The following is a 14,674-nucleotide window of genomic DNA, read 5'->3' as shown; positions in this document are numbered from 1 at the left end:
GGCTCCAGGTCCCCACCTCTCCCACGCTCCGACCCAGTCAGGGTTCTCACTGTCACTCCCGGGACCCGGCATTCGGAGCACCTAGAGCGGCCCCCGGGCACCCACATCCTGCTCACCTCCCCTCTACAGCACAGAAGGGGGCAGCGGTGACCCTGGCAGGGGCTGTGGGACAGCCTGAGACACCTTCTCGGGGGCAGGAGGCACGGATGCCACACGACAGCACAAGGCAGGGCTCAGCCGGGAACGCGCGTGGTCAGCGCGGTGCTTGCCGCCTCCGTCGTGGGCAGCAGCCACTTGCCCGTCAGACACACTGCTCGGCTCTGGGCCGCCAGTCACTGGCAGGATTTCCCTAACGGCAAACGATGTTGAGCACCCACGTGAATACTGGCATTTATGGGGCTGGCGCTGTGGTGTAGTGGTAAAGCCTCCGCCTGCAGTGCCCACATCCCATACGGGTGCCAATTCGTGTCCTGGCTGCCCAACTTCTGATTCAACTCTCTGCTATGGCCTGGGAGAGCAGTAGAAGATGGGCCAAGTCCTTGGGACCCTGCATCTGGTGGGAGACCTGGAAGAAGCTCCTGGCTCCTGGCTCCAGATCGGCACAGCTCTGGCTGTTGCGGCCATCTCGGGAGTGAACCAGCAGATGGAAGACCTCTCTCTCTCTGCCTCTGCTTCTACCTGTGTGTAACTCTGACTTGGAAGGGAGGGAGGGAGGAAAGGAGGGAGGGAGGGAGGGAGGGAGGGAGGGAAGAAAGAAAAGAAATTGCATTCGTCACGCAGTCTGTGTGCGCCTGGGGAGAAGGTCTCACAGCACAGTCGACATCAGGTGTCTGGAAGGCAGGAAGAATTCATGGCTGCCCCCAGTCCGTCCGCGTGCACCACCAGTTCCGCACGGAGCACGCACTGCTCAGTCACCGTGAAGGGAGCCGGCTGGGATGGGTTTCTGAGCACAGGTGTAGCCTGATGATTTTAGGACAATGAAGTGGGGATCAGCTGACCAACGAGAGCGCAGAGCACAACGGGCCAAATCAGCCGCCTCCGGCCAGGTCGTCTGGTCACAACGCCAGGACAGAAACGGAATTCCCGGGGAGGGGGCACCCGGAGCTTCCCGCAGGCCAGGACGCGACTCACTTGACGCACAGACGGTGATGTCACAATCCGGGTTTTAAAAGACAGTATTCGGCGAGAAACCAGCGAGCAAACATTCTGGCTTTCTGACCCGCAGTGTCCGTGCTGCAGCCGCCGCCGTGTGAAAGCGGCCTGGAAGAACACGGCGGAGGGCGGGCGCGGCTGTGTTCCGATAAAACTGAATTTACTAAGCCAGGACGGCGGCCCCAGCTTGAGTTAACACCTGAGTAGGAGGACACAAGGTGTACACTGAGCGCCACGTGTGGGAATTCTGAGGGTGAATTCTTGGAGTCCGGGCCTGAGCCGAGCAGTGCAGAACGCGTCGGTGGTCTGCGACACAAAGCACCGCACGGTGTCCTCCAACGGCTGCGGCGCCTGGCAGTTCACGGTGACCGCTTCTCACCGCCACAGCGTCACAGAAACTGGCAGCGTCCTTAGTGTAACCGTATCAAAGGCTTCCTGTGATAATTGCTTTTATTTTTTTTTTTTATTTTTATTTTTTTTGACAGGCAGAGTGGACAGTGAGAGAGAGAGACAGAGAGAGAAAGGTCTTCCCTTGCCGTTGGTTCACCCTCCAATGGCCGCCGCTGCAGCCGGCGCACTGCGCTGATCCGATGGCAGGAGCCAGGATCCAGGTGCTTTTCCTGGTCTCCCATGGGGTGCAGGGCCCAAGCACCTGGGCTATCCTCCACTGCACTCCCTGGCCATAGCAGAGAGCTGGCCTGGAAGAGGGGCAACCGGGACAGAATCCGGCGCCCCGACCGGCACTAGAACCCGGTGTGCCGGCGCCGCAAGGTGGAGGATTAACCTATTGAGCCACGGCGCCGGCCGATAATTGCTTTTAAGATGTTGTATTTATTGGAAAGGCAGAGTGACAGAGAGCGGGAGGAGACAGATCTTCCATCAGCCGGTCCAGTCCCCAGACGGCCACAAGAGCCAGGTCGGGGCCGGGCCAAAGCCAGGAGCTGCGAACTCCATCGGGGTCTCCCAGAAGACGGGAGCCCAAGTGCTGGCCATCGCCGGCTGCTTTCCCGGGCGCACAGGCAGGGAGCTGGGTCTGAAGCAGGTGGCAGGAACTCAAACACGTGATGGCCGTGTCAGCCAGCCCCTTGGTGATTACTGAAGAGACTTTTCCTGCTTCTGGTTTTCAGAACTACCCGGGTACATATTCCGCACCCTCGCCCGTTGCTGTTCCAGTAGTAGCAAGTCCAGGGCTGGCATTGTGGCACAGCTGGTTAAGCTACTGCCCAGGACACTGGCATCCCGCGTGTGGCCTTTGCCCACCACCCGCGGGAATGAGAACGCTGTGACCTTGCAGAAATGTGAGTGGGAACCAGAGAGCCACGGCCACAACGCGAGAGGCCGTCCTGCGGGGCTGATGGCGCGCGCCACCACCCCTGCCCAAGGTCGTGTAGGGGACGGAGAGCAGGCAACGCAGGAAGCAGAAAGCCCGGGAGGGGTTAAAGAGAAGAATCCGTTCACGGAGAGCCGAGGGGCGCCTGCTCCCGCCCGAACACATCTGCTTCCACACTCGCAGCCTGTCCGGATATCAACTTCGCACAACAGAAAACAGACGCCCTCAACGGCAGGGACTGAGCAGTTCCCGCAGCACAGTTCGCGGGGGCCCTCGCAGCGGCCACAAATCCCAACACCCTCCTCCATGAAACGTGCAAACTGCCCATGGGCAGGACGGGGCCTCTGGCGCGGGTCTCAGCCCAGGGAAGAGCTCAGAGCGCCCGGGGCGGGCGGGGGAGGGGCTGGGCACAGGAGACCCCATGGCCCGCCGGCTCCACGCGCCAGTAGAGGCTGGGGTCAGTGCGTCCCCACGGGAGGAAGGCCGACCGCTGTACAGAGGGAGAAGACCAGACCCAGTGCTAAGCAAGCGCTGCCTCTTGCGCCTCGCGGGTTAGGGCAGGAGGGGGAGCCAGTTCGGGGGCCACATTCAAGGGTGAGGCAAGAGGGCACGAGGACAGCCTGAACCAAGGCCCGGGCCGGGAAGGACGTGGACAGGGTGAGCAGAGCGTGCGGGACCCATCCACAGCGTGGAAACTGCCCGCTGCCCGGCTGCCAGTGCTGGGGCCAAGCACGCAGACTCAGCCCCTATCCGCTGGCCAGCCGGCAGGTGGGCCAGAGGCTCCCCTGGGAGCACGCGTAGTGTGGTCCCACAGAGCCAGGGTACGGTCCCTCAGGGCAGTGGTGGCACACGGGACGGGGCTGACCAGGCACGTGGGGGAGAGACGGGCTGGAAATCAACACTGCCTGTGCTCCTGACCCGCAGGGCCCAGCCTTGAAGGTGGAAGCCAGGCTGGGCCGTGTGCAGGGGCGGGGACCTGCCATCAGGGAGTGGGGCCTTCAGAGGAGCCACAGCCGGGCTGCTGGCCCCAGTGTCCAGGGCAGGGGTCAGCAGGGAGGAAGCACTCACCGAAGAACCCACGTGCACTGGGAGGTTGGCGCTGTGTCCTCCCAGGGCAGGGCAGCCGCTGGGCCCTGGGCTGCTCCTCAAGGGTGAGCTAGTCACATCTTCCGGAACCCGCGGCCCCCGATGGCACTTGACCCAAGTCCTCCAGCGCCTCCCCCTCCCAGCCTGCCAGGACCAAATCCTCCCGGTCTCCAAATACTCCTCCCACTGCAGACAAAGAACTGAGGAGTAGAAAGTGGCCTGAGTTTATCAGTTCCTTGAAGTAGCCCCTTCAAGGTATTTTGATGAGGGGCCTGTGCTGTGGCCTGCATCGCCAGCATCCCATGTGGACGTGGGTTCAAGTCCCGGATGTTCCACTTCCAAACCAGCTCCCTGCTAATGCACCTGCGAAAGCAGTGGAAGATGGCCCAGGTGCTCGGTCCCCTGCACCCACGTGAGACCCAGAGGAAGCTCCTGGCTCCTGGCCTCAGATCTGTCCAACTCCACCACTGCCGCCATTTGGGGAGTGAACCAACTGATGGAAGGTCTGTCTCTCTCTCTCTCTGTGTAACTCTGCCTTTCAAATAAGATAAATATATCTTTAAGAAAAGGTATTTTGATGGGGTGTGTGTTTGGCACAGGGGTTAACACATCACTTAGGATGTCCACATCCCAGATCAGGGTGCCAGGGTGGTGGTGCCACTCTGCTCCTGGATCCAGTTCCTGCTGAAATACACGAGTCCTTGCTGCCCACACTGGACTCCCAGCTCCTGATTCAGCTGGGCCCAGGCCAGGCCATTGCAGGCATTAGGTGTGAACCAGCAAACGGACGCTCACTCGCTCTCCCTCTGCATTCTGAAATAAATTAATTTTAAAAACACATTCTGATGATCTTCTTTTCAAGTGATTTCATTATAAACAGAAGCCATGAGGAGCCCGTGTTGTGACATAGTGGGGAAAGCCTCTGCCTGCGATGCTGGCATCCCATGTGGGCGCCAGTTTCAGTCCTGGCAGCTCCACTTCTGACCCAGCTCTCTGCTGTGGCCCAGGTGCTTGGGCCCCTGCACCCATGTGGGAGACCCAGAAGAAGCTCCTGGCTCCTGGCTTTAGCCGTGGCGACTGTGGCCATTTGGGGAGTAAACCAGCAGATATAAGATCAGTCTCTCTCTTTTTCCATCTCTCTCTTTCAAATAAATAAAAATAAGTTTAAAAGAAATAAATAGGGGGCCAGCACTGTGGCATAGCAGGTAAAGCCACAGCCTATAGTGCTGCATCCCATATGGGCACAGGTTCAAGTCCCAGTTGCTCCACTTCCAATCCAGCTCTCTGTATGGCCTGGGAAAGCAGTGGAAGATGACCCAAGTGCTTGGGCCCCAAGTACTTGGAGACCCAGACGAAGCTCCCAGCTCCTGGCTTTGGATCTGCCCAGCTCTGGTCATTGTGGCCATTTGGAGAGTGAACCAGCTGATGGAAGACCTTTCTCCCTCTCTCTTTGTCTGTAACTCTGCTTCTCAAATAAATAAATTCTTTAAAAAATCACAAAAGAAGGGGCCAGCGCTGTGGCATAGCAGGTAAAACTGCTGCCTGCAGTGCCAGCATCCCATATGGGCACCGGTTCAAGGCCCGGCTGCTCCACTTCTGATCCAGCTCTCTGCTATGGCCTGGGAAAGCAGTAGAAGATGGCCCAAGTCCTTGGGCCCTTGCAGCCCGTGGGAGACCTGGAAGAAGCTCCTGGCTCCTGGCTCCTGGCTTTGGATTGGCGCAGCTCCAGCCGTTGCAGCCATCTGGGGAGTGAACCAGTGTATGGAAGACTTTCTCTCTCTCTCTCTCTCTCTCTCTGCCTCTCTATAACTCTTCCTTTCAAGTAAATAAAATAAATCTTGAAAAAAAAATGATAAAAGAAGCCATGAGATGTTTAAATCTTCAAAATTTGAAAAGAAAATAAAAATTGTGTTCAAAGACTCAAAGACAACATTTGGCTTTCCTGCTCATAACGCTTTGTCCTGAGACAGCCTAAAAACAGCAGAGGAAGCATCTGTGAAAGAACACTTCTTCCACCAGCCTTGTCCTGAGTTTCTTTTTAATAAGGACTGCATTGTGCAGTTTCTAAAACTCATAAATTATTTTGACTTTATTTTCGTAATGTAACAACCACATGTTTAATATGAGTGAAATATGACTAAGAAATGATGTGTTCTCTTGGAAAAAGCTGCATTTTGTACTTGTACCTAATATAAGCCAGCACACTTTTTAAACAGAACCAAAAGGGTCCTATGCAATGGTCCAAAATTACAGGTTAAGGATGTAAGTAAGTAACATTTGTCTTAAAAATATTTCACCTTCAATAGCTCCGTACAAACTATACCAGATTCAAAGAAAGCCTGTTCAGTCCAGCAGGTGAGGAGGGCCCGCTCTCCCCACAGTCCGGCAGCCTGCGGCACGGTGCAGGGGACCGCACGCTGGCCCGCAGCCTGGGCCTCTGCACGCCTGGCTGCCGGGAACCCGGAGTGAGCACACGTCTCACATCAGTCTCTGCGGGTGTCCGGAACAAGAAACCACGGGTGGCTTATGTTGTTTAGTAGCACACAGAAAAGGACAAACGGTCTTGAAGCTATGGGAAAGAGAGAAGTTAACAGTCTTTTAAACAAAAATAGGATTTTAATGAGATTATATAGGCCCATGGAAACCTCACTCATTTAATTCCTATAACAACTTACAAGGCACAGGGTATCCCCACTTTCAAAATGAAAAACCACATACAGAGAGTCAAAGTAGACCGTCTAAATTAGCTAAAATACTTCACTTCCCTATAATAATTAGTTCTATAGCTTGCAGTAGGTGTAATTGACAAATAACTAATTTGGTTTTTCTGTTTGTTTTGACAGGCAGAGTTAGACAGTGAGAGAGCGAGACAGAGAGAAAGGTCTTCCTTCTGTTGGTTCACCCCCAAATGGCCACGACGGCCAGCACACTGTGCTGATCCAAAGCCAGGAGCCAGGTGCTTCTCCTGGTCTCCCATGGGGTGCAGGGCCCAAGCACTTGGGCCATCCTCCACTGCACTCCCGGGCCACAGCAGAGAGCTGGCCTGGAAGAGGAGCAACCGGGACAGAACTGGCGCCCCAACCAGGACTAGAACCCGGTGTGCCAGTGCCGCAGGCGGAGGATCAGCCTAGTGAGCCGCAGCGTTGGCCAACAAATAACTAATTTATAAGTGCAGACACAAGCCAGATAAGGATGTTCTGGGAGGAACAGACAGCACACAGGAGGTGGCCCCGGGGTGGGGGGGGGTCTCTCCTAGTGGCGTCACAGCTGTCCTGGTCTGCGTGAGTGCATCTCTGATGTCTGCCGCAGAGTTCAGTCTCCAAGTGCGTCCCTGTCGTAAATCACCACGTGCCCATACCAACCAATGGAGCCATGCGCTGTTTTATACGGCGCGTGCAGCTGTGAAGGCCCTCCACACTACGATCACACCGTGTGTACACTTATGAGAGGCCCTCCACACTATGATCACGACCCTCACACTGTGTGTACATCTATATGAGGCCTCCACACGACCCACACCGTGTACACCTTCATACGAGGCGTAAGCACTGGTGTGCACAGAGAGCTGCAGGACACACCACAGGTCCTCTGGTCCAACTTCCCTCTTGGTTCAGTGACTCTGAAGGTTCCGTCTCCCGCGCGTCGGCTGTTTCTGCACCAAAATGAGGCCTTCAGAGAGCTGCCTGCACTTTCTCCTGGGAGAAGCAGGAGCACCTGGAAGATGACTGCTGCGGCCGTGGAAGAGCCGTTCAGAGTCGTCTTCCTCGGGTGCCTCGCGCCTCCTGCCACACGCGTCCCACCTGAGGCACACGTGCTGGAAGTCCAGGACCAACCCAAACGTCACTGGCAGCCGGTGGCTGAATGACAGGTGGCACATGCACGCCAAGGCACGCTCTGCGGCCATGAGAAGGCACGTTCAGTGAGATGGATGAGTTCCTGCTCCAAACACAACGCGGCAAGACGCCAGAAACAAACGTGCATGGACGGGCGGCGTTCTGTCCACAAAGAGGCCCAACTAGCCATCGTGGACCTGCACGTAGAAGGTGGACGGCAGAGAAAACAAGAGGGTGGGCAACCCCAAAGCAAGATGGCGGGGGGGGGGTGGGGCCGGGCAGAAAGGGTCCCTGGGAGTCGGCAGTGTCCCCGACGGTCCCCTGGGATCCGCAGGACAAGCACCCGTCACACTGCACGTCTTGTGCTCAGCACCACAGAGTGCTGTGTTTCAGCATGAACACCCCTCACTCATAGACACACACATGCGTGCATCTGTGCACACACATACATGTGTGTACCCAGTCATCAGACACAGCACTCACGTGATTCTGCTTCCTGTTCTTCCATGCCAGCGGTCTCAGCCAGTCTTAGAGTGAACTGGAGTCACTGGTAGAAACCAGGGAAGCGGGCTCAGCGTGGCCTGTGCTCCCGGGCTGGGCTCTCGGCCGGGTGCTGGAGAGGGGTGCGAGGGAGAAGCCAGAATGCCAGGGGCTGGGCTTTAGGACTTTGCCTGCACTAACAAAAGCACCCAGGGACTTGCTTCTGGGCCAGGACTGGCCTTTGTGCCTGGGTTACTGAGGAATGTTCCCTCCCCGTGGGCAGGTGGAGGGGGCCCTGGGGCTGCAGAGCACAGCCCCTCTGTGCACCCAGCCAGCGCCAGGAGGCCCTTCCACCCTCTCCCCTCCTCCAGCTGCGCGCACTCCTCCTGGGACCCTGCCTACGTTAGTCCCAGCCTTGCAGTGTCCCCTGACGTGTTCCTTCCCTCTTCCAGCCTCAAGGTCACACATGGTGGGGCCAGGGCTGTGCTGTAGTGGGTAAAGCCACCGCCTGCAGTGCCAGCATGCCATATGGGCACCGGTTCGAGTCCCGGCTGCTCCTCTTCTGATCCAGCTCTCTGCTATGGCCTGGGAAAGCAGTGGAGGATGACCCAAATCCTTGGGCCCCTGCACCCGCATGGGAGACTCCGAGGAAGCTCCTGGCTCCTGGCTTTGGACTGGCTCAGCTCCAGCCACTGCGGCCGATTGGGGCATGAACCAGTGGATGGAAAACCTCTCTCTCTCTTCTCTCTCTCTTTCTCTCTCTGCCTCTCCTTCTCTTTCTGTGTAACTCTTTCAAATAAATAAATTTTTTAAAAAAATCATGCACGGATAAGCCTCTCCCCACCCCTAAAACCCCAGGATCACCTTTGCTGCCCTGGGGGACGCCTCCAGCTCTAAGGTCAGGTCACACAGATGACGACGCCGACGACAGGGTGCAAGACACCAGGACCACAGCTTTTCTCCGCCACCAACCCCGGTTTCCAGGAGCAGCATCGGTCTCAGCTGCACACAGGAGGAGGCCCCGGGGTCTGCTGGCGGGTTTTGATTTAGTTTGGGTGTTCCTGACAATCGGAAGCATGTGCACGTTTCAGAAATCATTCCTCGAATCATCCCCGCAGTAAGCTTCATAGAGTGGCCAGCGGCTCATCACAGGTGGTAGGTGGAAGCGTGGTAGGACGTGCAGAACAGTGACCATGCTCCAGCGCTCGCTCCTGCGCCCCAGCTGCCGAACAAACAAAGTCAAACATCCTTTCAAGACGGGCACTGATTCCTATAAATAAGCACAGACTGCGGATCCCTGCGTTCCTCGGCCGGCGTCTGCTGCCTTCACCCGGCCCTAAACACGCGGGCGACACACTCCGAAGCAGACGAGGGCAGGAGGGAGACTGACGGCGTGGAGCACGTCACGGGGCAGCAGAGCAGGGTCCACCGCACAAGCACCAGAATACCCGCGAGCGCGGTGCCCACGTGCGGGGTGACATGTGGGACGCAGCTTCAGAGCCCCCCCCCCCCCAGGGAGCCCGCACTCCTGGCACTTCTGTGCACAGAGAGCAGTGTGAGCGTGCCCACGGCGGCCCCCCCTGCAAAGTGGCTGCGCTCAGAGCCCAGAGGGACACCTCAGCCCGTGCTGTCTCCCAGGCCGGGCGCCTGGCCCTCTGCCCCCCAGGGAGCCCTCAGGGAGGCGGGGCCCTCTTCCCTGTCACAGTCACAAGCTGCAGCCTCTTGGAGCCCACACTGCTCTGCACAGAACTGGGGGGGGGGGGTAGGAGGTGAAGACGCCTCGTCCTCCATCTCACAGCCGCCCCACGCGGCTGCACGTGGCCCAGGGCCTCGCCCTCCATCTCACGGCCGCCCCACGCGGCTGCACGCGGCCCAGGGCCTCGCCCTCCATCTCACAGCTGCCCCACACGGCTGCACTTGGCCCAGGGCCTCGCCCTCCATCTCACGGCCGCCCCACACGGCTGCACTTGGCCCAGGGCCTCGCCCTCCATCTCACAGCTGCCCCACACGGCTGCACTTGGCCCAGGGCCTCGCCCTCCATCTCACAGCCGCCCCCAACGCGGCTGCACGCGGCCCAGGGCCTCGTTCTCCATCTCACAGCGGCCCGGCCTCGTCCTCCATCTCACGGCCGCCCCCACACGGCTGCACGCTCCCTGGCGGCCCAGGCCCCAGACTGGGAGAAGCCGCAGCTTCTTCAAACGCAGACAGCAGAGTGCCTCTCCGAAGACCATGAACAATACAATCAAAGGAAGAAAAACCAATCAACGAACCCAAAAGAAAGGAAGGTGGTGAATTCCCTGACAAAGGATGCAAAGTTACTGACTGAAAGACGCTGGGCGAGTTACCGGGGAACACACAGAACAAAATGAAACCAGAAAATGATCCCCGAACAAGACCAGAGTACCAGCGAAGAGACAAACGCAATCGCTCAACGGAAACTTCACCAGAAGGGCTCAGAGGCAGACGGGATCGCACACCGACGGAGAAAGCCTGGTTGAAGGAATGATGACCGCGAATTTCCTCCCCTGACCTGGGGGAGGAAGTGAGCCTCTGCATTCTAGAACCCCAAAGACCCAAACAGCTTGAGCTACACAGACACATTCTAACAGCTACCAGCAGTCAAGGCAGGAGCTGGCGCTGTGGCGTAGTGGGTTAAGTGCCACGTGGGCGCCGGTTCCAGGCCCAGCTGCCCCTCTTCCCATCCAGCTCCCTGCTGTGGCCTGGGAAAGCAGCGGAGGACGGCCCAAGTGCTGGGGCCCTGCACCCACGTGGGAGACCAGGGTGACGCTCCTGGCTTCCCCTGGCCACGTGGCCACCTGAGCAGTGGGCCAGCAGATGAGAGATCTGCTTCTCTCACAGAGTGCAGCTCTTGTCAGGAAATCGGACGTCTCGGCAGAAACCTCGTGGGTAGGAAGACAGCGACCAGGAGTGCTGCAAGGCAAGGCTGCCCTTCAGAACGAAGGAGAAGTAAAGATTGTTCTCACATGGGAGTCCTCAGACCTGCGGCATCACAAAGGCCACAGGGAGTTCTCCAACTGGAAACAGTTGGCACAGGGACTGGGACGCGCCTGAGACCCCGTGTCAGAGGCCTGGTTTAAGCATCAGCTGCACCCCATTCACAGCTGGGAGGCAGCAGGTCACAGCTCAGCCACCATACGGGAGACCTGGATGGCGCCCCTGGCTCCCGGCTCCCAGCCTACCCCAGCCGTGGTGGGCATTTGAGGAGTAAGCCAGTGGATGGGAGATCAAGCCCTTGGGCCCCTGACCCGCGCGGGAGACATGGAAGAAGCTCCTGGCTCCTGGGTTTGGATCAGCGCAGCTCCAGCTGTTGAGGCCATTTGGGGCATGAACCAGAGGATGGAAGATTCTCTCTCTCTCTGCCTCTCCTTCTTTCTGTAACTCTTTCAAATAAATAAATTTTTTTTAAAAAGTATAGCTTTTGTATGTGACCCAAGTTGTTCTCCCCTTCAGGTTTATGTTAAAAGATATTTTATGTAAAAAAAAAAAAAAAAAAAAAAAAAAAAAAAAACCCTGTTAGGATAAGTAGATTCATGGAATTGACACAAAATCAATATACAAAAATCAGTTGCAACTCTATCAAAACTCTAACAAGCAAAGCAAATGGAAATTAAGAAAGCAATGCTGTTCACAACAGCAATAAGAATACTTAATAAGGCCCGCGCCGCGGCTCACTAGGCTAATCCTCCGCCTTGCGGCGCCGGCACACCAGGTTCTAGTCCCAGTCGGGGCGCCGGATTCTGTCCCGGTTGCCCCTCTTCCAGGCCAGCTCTCTGCTGTGGCCAGGGAGTGCAGTGGAGGATGGCCCAGGTGCTTGGGCCCTGTACCCCATGGGAGACCAGGAAAAGCACCTGGCTCCTGGCTCCTGCCATCGGATCAGCGCGGTGCGCCGGCCGCAGCGCGCCGGCCGCGGCGGCCATTGGAGGGTGAACCAACGGCAAAGGAAGACCTTTCTCTCTGTCTCTCTCTCTCTCACTGTCCACTCTGCCTGTCAAAAAAGAAAAAAAAGAAAGAAAAGAAAAAAAGAATACTTAATAAACACGCACGGAGGGGTGCAGCGGGACAGCCACGCCCACAGAGTGCGGGGGGGGATGCAGGGCGGGGGCAGCGGGACAGCCACGCCCACACAGAGTGCCAGGATGCAGGGTGGGGGCAGCAGGACAGCCACGCCCACAGAGTGCCGGGGTGCAGGGAGGGGGGGCAGCGGGACAGCCATGCCCACAGAGTGCGGGGATGCAGGGCGGGGGCAGCGGGACAGCCACGCCCACAGAGTGCCGGGGTGCAGGGTGGGGGCAGCGGGACAGCCACGCCCACAGAGTGCGGGGATGCAGGGCGGGGGCAGCGGGACAGCCACGCCCACAGAGTGCCGGGGTGCAGGCAGGGGGCAGCGGGGCCAGCAGGGGCTGCATCTCCTCTCGGGGTCTCACCCCAGCACTGCCACCACGCCCACGACTGACAGGGTCAGAGTGCGGGGAACAGTGTGCACGGCTGGCCTGCCGTGAGCACACGTGTCGGCACACACATCCTGAGTGCGGGCAGAGACCGCACGGCCGTGCCCATGAAGGGCCTGCCCGCAGGCCCCCCGTTTTCCTAACACTTGTCTGACAGCTGCTCCCGCCCTGCTTGGCTGCTGTCAGACACGAAGAATGAGCACCAGCTCCCGGGTCTGGGGCTGGGGTCCGAGGCCACGACACCGCCAGTGTCCACGTCTGGCCAGCGCTCCCTGGCTCGTGGACAGCCCATTCATGGGGCCAGGCTCTGGGGCTCCCGCTCAGGGACACCCCTCTAGGTCGTGCAGGGCGCACCCAGGCCGCGGGCCGCGTCTGGACACCCGCGGAATCTGGAGCAGGTCAAGATGAACCCAGGCTCACCGAGCCGTCCGCGCCCACGCGTCCCGGGCCTCCCCGTGCCCGGCCCGGCCTGCCCCTCTCCTAACCCCAGCACGAGCACAGCAAAGGGCACGAACGCGTCCTCCACGGTCACGAGGCGCCGCCCGCCCCAGCTCCCGGAGGAGCGGCAGCAGCCAGGACCCCCAGCCCCGCGCACCACCCCAGGCTGACCACGGGCCACCCCGGCTGTCGGCCCGCGTGGACCGCGCCCTGGAACATTCCCACAGGCCGGGCCTTGGCAGCGACCCTGCCCGCAGCCCTGTAATTGGGCACGCCCGCGGCTATTTTAGGGCGCGGAGACGCCGGGGTTGTCCTTCCCGGCCCGGTGCCCGCAGGGCGAGTGGACACCCGCGCGCGGGGGCAGCCGCCCCGCACAGACCACGCCCCGCTTCCTCCGAGGGCCCCTAGCCCGCTCCCGAGGCAGGATCCTGGAGCCAGAGGGGAAGGGGCGGCCCCCCGTGCGGCAGCCACTCTGAAGGGGTACGGGGTGCGGCGCCCCAGCTGCAGAACCAACGGGCCAGCGGCTCGAGCGCCGACCCACTGTCCCCTGGTCATCATGGCGGCGCCTCCCCGCTGGCCCCAGCAGACACAGGTGCACCATGGGAAGTAGGTGTCCCGGATGGACGGGTGAGGGGGGTGGAGCTACAGCGCACGGCTGCGCCGGAAGTGGCGGCCATCCTAGGCGCGCTTCCGGCCCAGGGCCGCCATGTCTGTGCATGGTACAGGCAGGTGGTGTGGCCAGAGGCGCGCGTGGCGGCACACCTGGGCGTCCTTCCCACCTGCGGTCTTTGCGTGTGCTTGCCTGTGGAGTGCAGTGTTGTAGCATCACGCACAGGGGTCGTCACGGGACCAGCCTCGGCGTGCCCGCTCCTCAGACCCCACCTCCCGTGTGCTGGGGACGGGCCGGTGAATTAGCACCACAGCCGGATCCCCCTGCGGGGCGTGACAGCGGGGCTGGATCCCGGAAGCCCTGCTTCCAGACCCCGCAGGGAACCGCTCATTTCCGGGGGGCTGGGGCTGGGTGCACAGTTGAGGATTCTTAGGCCACGCACGGTTATGTTACGAAATTCTTGTGGACTGAGTGTCCACGCCCCCACTTCTGTGGGTTTATTTTGAGGTTTTGTGTTGAAATGATTGTGTAATGATGAGTTCTCCTGAGAACAGCTGCGACCGTGTGGACGTGACATCCGGGGGACGCTCCGGGGGCTGGCGTGGGGAGCCGGGGTCGCCCGGGGGTCGCGCGTACTCCGCGGGGTCCAGTGAGACTGGCCTCGGCCCGGGGCAGCCCTGCTGCAGGAGGAGCGCCATGGCTGCCCTGTGTGTCCAGGCTCGGTGCAGGCTGAGCCCACCGTCCCTGAGCAGGTGTGGCGCAGGTTCACGCCCGCAGCCTGGCCGTCACCCCGCCAGCACCCACCCAGCACCCCCACCCACCCGGCGCCACCACCCACCCGGCGCCCCCGCACACCTGTGAGTCCCCGGCACACCCAGCGCCACCACCCACCCAGCGCCACCACCCACCCGGCGCCCCCGCACACCCAGCGCCCCCACACACCTGGAGCCCCCCCCCCGCACACCCAGCGCCACCACCCACCCAGCGCCCCCCCCCCGCACACCCGGCGCCCCCCCGCACACCCGGAGCCCCCATCCACCTGGAGCCCCCACCCACCTGGAGCCACCACCCACCTGGCGCCCCCCCCCCCGCACACCTGTGAGCTCCCGCACACCCAGCGCCACCACCCACCTGGAGCCACCACCCTCCCGGCGCCCCCGCACACCTGAGCCCCTGCACACCTGTGAGTCCCCCGCACACCTGTGAGCCCCAGGGCCTCTGGGCCGGCACAGTGGCGGCGGGGAGCCCTAAGGATGCCCGTCGCTGATGGGCTCCT

The 14,674-nt window shown here is 60.1% G+C and overlaps 1 long non-coding RNA gene across 1 annotated transcript; it reads right to left on the bottom strand.

The window, feature by feature from the left end:
* Positions 1 to 1,600: 1,600 nt before the first annotated feature.
* Positions 1,601 to 13,398, bottom strand: LOC138845820 (uncharacterized). Its single transcript, XR_011382998.1, has 2 exons — positions 8,746 to 13,398; positions 1,601 to 8,014 (listed from the first exon to the last, which is right to left on the bottom strand). It is a non-coding gene; the product is annotated as an uncharacterized lncRNA (long non-coding RNA).
* Positions 13,399 to 14,674: the final 1,276 nt, after the last annotated feature.

This window comes from Oryctolagus cuniculus, chromosome 16, assembly GCF_964237555.1.
Source record: "Oryctolagus cuniculus chromosome 16, mOryCun1.1, whole genome shotgun sequence".
Classification (NCBI taxonomy): Eukaryota; Metazoa; Chordata; class Mammalia; order Lagomorpha; family Leporidae; genus Oryctolagus; species Oryctolagus cuniculus.
Note: the sequence above shows the minus strand (reverse complement) of the source record. Positions and strands in the feature narration are given on the sequence as shown.